This window comes from Rhea americana, unplaced genomic scaffold (assembly GCF_003343005.1).
Source record: "Rhea americana isolate MKP2758 unplaced genomic scaffold, rheAme1 scaffold_40, whole genome shotgun sequence".
In the NCBI taxonomy this organism is placed as follows: Eukaryota; Metazoa; Chordata; class Aves; order Rheiformes; family Rheidae; genus Rhea; species Rhea americana.
This window is the reverse complement of record NW_028186535.1, coordinates 6141976-6146975: the sequence shown is the minus strand read 5'-3', so window position 1 is coordinate 6146975 and position 5000 is coordinate 6141976. Positions and strand designations below refer to the sequence as shown.

The 5000-nt window shown below is 37.1% G+C and overlaps 1 protein-coding gene across 1 annotated transcript in view; it reads right to left on the bottom strand.

Annotated features, from left to right (window-relative positions):
* Positions 1-5000, bottom strand: part of ZNF521 (zinc finger protein 521) — a 239365-nt gene that overhangs the window by 232416 nt on the left and 1949 nt on the right. The window lies entirely within an intron of this gene.

The window sequence follows — 5000 nt, the reverse complement described above, 5'->3', positions numbered from 1 at the left end:
ACTGAAATCCGATATTTAAAAGGAGTAGTAGTAAAAGTAAAAGCCCGTGGTTTTTCCTGATGTTCACATTTTTTATTAACTGAGCTTCCCTGCGTTTCAAAGTTACAGGTGGTATTTGCTATGGTTTACATTCGTGCTGTCAGTCAAACAAGTGTCACTATATATCACCGTGTGCTAAGAAAACATACTCTGTGATCGAAGAATGGAGTTGTGTTTGGACATGTATTTTACAAGTAACAAAATCCTTTTAATTGACAGAAAAAACACGGCTGCTGCTAGTAACTTTTGGGTAGAGTCCTGCTCATAGTCATAAAAATAACTCCGAGGAGAACAAAGCGCTTCAGTCCGGAGGAGCGGCTGTTTAGGTAGCCGTGTGGGTGCCATGCTTGCACATAATGATTGTGTTTATACATGACAGGAAGCATCTGTAATCCACAGCTGCGGGTGCTCCAGCCCAGAGTCCCGATAAAATCTACACCTATGCTTCTGCATGAATGAAAACAGACTTTTTGACCAGACCAAAAAAGCAGCCTAAATTTCGAAAGCTTGTAGCGTTCGGTGCTCACAGTCGTTCTTGTTGGGAGTTTTCTGCACTCCGATGCACGTTCTGCTCACATCTCAAGTGACTCTGACACGTTCGCTCCTGCTACACTTTTCGCTCAAAAACTGCCTTGTTTCCCCCCCGTCTTGGCCAATAGAAATGCATTTATATTGTCTTATTTCCCCCTTTCTGTCTCGCCCACCGCCCCCCTCCCCAGCCTTTTATGCAGCGGCACCAACAGCTAAAGGCTTACACACTTTTCACTAGTTCAGCATCCAGAGCGTTGATTGTCTGGCGGGAATGGGAAACGCTCTCTCCCCGAAGCTACCTTGTGGCAGGAAGCACACCAGAACAACACTGTATCCCGCCAAACCTGCGGAAGGCTCCTTTTTATCTGCCTCGCTGTGTCAGATGGGACAATAAAGCCGGGGCAGACAACACACGCTGAGTTCTTAAAATACTTTTGGGCTACGTATGCGATCCTTCCCCACTCCCTCCCTGCAAGAGCTGTGCAAATAAAGGTTAGAACATGGCAAAAATGAAGGTAGAGCCTAACAGGACGTGTAACGCCCTCACAAAGATGGTCTGTAACACGAGGTCTACTGGATTTCACAGTTAGACCAGCACAAATAACGACCTGAGGTTTCCAGAGGCTACTGGCATCTGATTTTTGCGGGTTAACTTTATAATGATACAGCCACCCGTTAAGAAATCATACCCCAACTTCTAATGTGTATCCTGATTCTTTTTCTTCCTGCAGCTACATGTAAATACTTCAACATACAAGATAGTTAAACGGGTACTGTGTAAATATGATTATGTGATCTTTTTTGTTTCTTTGTCTTTGAGAGGGACTGGGTTAGAGTGGTGGTAAAAGAAAACCCCTGGCTTAAATTAATTATTTTCCTAATTTGAAAAAAATACGCTTCCTTTTTCCAGTAATTAATTTCAGTTCAAAAATTCAAAAATTCAACTGCAGTGAAGTTTAATCCATCTCTATAAATGCACAAGAATGAAAAAGCACGCAGCTTTTAACAGGCTTATACCAATACCCAGAAATATGTGAACAAAATTCCAGAGAGCAAATTAAAAAAAAAAAAAGCCCACATATAAAATGAGCAAAAAGTATTGAATTAAAACTCTCCATTTGCTATTGATGCATGATTTATATAGTATCAGATGTCATCCACTTTCTTTTGCTTTAGTCTAATAGAATATACAAGAGGGAAATATTAGGTACTTAGTGAAAATATTATGTGATGCAACTCAACAGCAATTTCATGATGGGAGTCTCTTTACTATGAATAAAATCATTTCTGTGTTTATATTTTTCAAATGTTCTAACAATACAAAATCTTGCTACAGTAGATTAAACAGGAAAATAGCAGTTTGTGAAATATGACCTCCAAAAAACTAATTGCAGAAGAAATATTCATTCTCAGCCCAGTAAATCCTTAATTTTAAATGTCAGCTGCAAAGCATAAATCCCTTTAATAGATTTCAAACTGTGGTGACAAAGTTGTAATTGTAGGGTCCAACCCACTTAAAAGCAGCCCAATGCTCTCGCGCTGTATTAGCCAGTCTTCTAGTTATTTTTTTGCCATATTTTAATCTCATCTCGTCTAACTTTTAGGAATTCTCCATTACATTACTGAGTCTGCTTCTGGATTAACTTTTGTCACAGATTGAACTGAATCTTGTTTCTACTCCTCAATAGATGTCTGACGTGCAAAGTCTACTCGCTCATAGCTTTCTGTGTGGTTTACTGCAGAGTAGCATGGACGTAAAGACCCTGAAGTCATGTGAAATAGGAGCTTTGACCTCAAGACACAATAAAGTTGGCTAGTTCGGTCGTAGCTCAAAAGGTCAATTTTTCTAGGATTGCTTCTGAGGGCTGTTTTAAACTAATTATTACCTTTGATTTGAACTTAACATGTGTAAAGAAAAGACTCAGTTATTATAATTTAAACAGTTTGACTGGCATGTAGATAACATTGGGGACATAGGAAAAGACAAGGTCCCTACCTGAGGAGCTTAGTGTGAAACAGACAGAAAGCACTGCAAACAGCAGAACCAGGCAGCCGAGAGATTTGTGTGTGTGTGTGGGAAGAATGGAGAGGTGCACAGAGAAATATGCATAGCTGTGAAATATTCTACCAATTGATGCTAATTATGATACTTTTCTTTCTTGCTTTATTTTCATCTAAGTATGGTAATAGTTTTGTTTTTCTTCATTTGTTTGTCAGTGAGATACTCTATTGCAGAAGCTTTTCTTCATTTTTCTTTTTCTCTTCTGTGTTCTAGTACTATAGGTAATATAGATATGTCTTTATTCTTCTACTTTGTCATAGCAAATAACACTGAAATCCCCAAAATATTATATATACTTCCCTTGGCAGTTTTTCCACAGCAATCCACTCTGATTCACTGCTGAAAAATATAACTTACAATTAATAGAAAATACAAATTAACTTGAAATCTTCTGACACTATCATCTCCTAACAAACCTCAGACACATCCTTAGGGTTTTTTTTTTCTCTGCTACTAAAATGTTTGTGAAAGAAAAAAGTATATTTGTTGTCCATTTCTTTTTCCTTTTGCTTAGCTGCATTAGACAATTGGAAATACAAAAAAAAAAAAAAATCCGAATACCTTCTTTGCACAGTTATTTAACAAAGAGGAGAGCGTACTACACCGGATTTATTCTTTTTAGGTGTTGAAAGTGAGATGCTATCAGAAATAGGAATATCAAAAAAGGTGATGGAACAACTCAAGGAATTAAATTGCAATCAATCAGTAGGACCAGATGGTATTCATCTGAGACTTCTAAAGGAACCGAAGACCAACACAAGTGAGCTGCTAACAAAAATATGTAATTTATCATTAAAAACAGCTACCATACCAGAGGACTGGAGAGTGGCCAAGGTTGTACCCATCTCTTAAAAAGGTGCTAATGATAATCTTGGGAATTATAAACCGGTAAGTATTACTTTAGGACTAGGAAACTATTCAGAGAATCACTAAAAATAATATATTTAAACACACAGATAGCAAGGAAAAGCTGCAATTCTTCTACCTAAATTCTCTCTGCGCTATTGGAACTACAGGAAAACATTAATTAAGTAGTAGATAAAGAAGAACCAGCAGATACAATTTTTTCAGTGTTTCCAAAGGCTTATGATGATAAGATCTCTCACAAGAAATTCCTAAGGAAAAGAAGCAAAGAGAGTAACTCCAGAAGTAATTCCTATATTCTTATAATGGTGTAAAAACTGCATAAAAGATGGGAAATAAAAACTGAAACATCAGAATAATTTGACTTTTTCCCTTGAAAACATTTTACACACACTAACAAATTATCACAACTTCCTGACAAGTTGGTTATATATGAGGTTAAATAACTTACCTATAAATATAAAAGAAAGCTGAGTCAAAACTAGGATTTCAGTTCATGAGCATCTAGGTTCCAGAGCTGTGGTTAGATCACCAGACAACATGCCTTTCTGTAAGTAATACAGAAGGATCAGTGATCAGTTGGAGCACAGAAAGAGGTTAACTCTGAATCGCCCCCGGGATCAATAGCGGCAATAAAGAGGGTTTTATTCAACATATTCATTAACAATCTTGAAAAAAAAAGGTTCTAAAATAAAGATGATTAAATTTGTTTTCAGTATAATAGTCACACCCTGCTTTCTAGTGTTTAGTCCCAATGCCCATCATCTTAAACAGGAAAATTCTTGAGGGTATTTGGCCCCTTGTAACGTTAACCAAATTTGGGCAAAACTGGAAGAAATTCCAGAACAAACCAGTGAACTAACATGAAATGGTGACGTGATGGCGTGTTAAATTAAACAGGGTAATGTCAAGGAGTGCACGCTGGAAAATATTTTCAGGAACTGATGACTATTAATTAGCACAGGAAAATCTAGGCATCATTCACTGAAAAATGCTGTCCGGCATATTGCGGTAGCTTGTAAAACACACAAAGGCAAACGAGGTGCTCACCTACATTAAAAAGAGAAAAGCTGGTTAAGCATAAAATATTACTATGTGATTTCGTGAGTAAAAGCTGCATTCTTGGATATGCTGTTGTATTTTAGTCACTGAATATTAGAGAAGACACGGCAAACTAAGAAAACATACAGAGAAATGCAGTAAACATGATTAATGAAACAGGGGATGAGCTCTTTTAGAACACAGAGTTAAAAGAGATCTTTTAATTTAGAAGCATGAAGAGGATGAGGAGTTTTAGGACTGCATAAAAAGCCAGTTTTTACAAAATAGCTCAGGTGTTCCTGTCTGTTCTCTTTCACTTCACGAAAATAGGTGGGAAGCACCTTTAAATGACTATATAGAGATGCTTTTTCTTCATTAGAATATATTGTTAAATTGTGGAATTTGTGGTTGCTGTATAGTATTGAGAAAAACAGCTTTGGGGCAATCACTATTCTTCAGTACA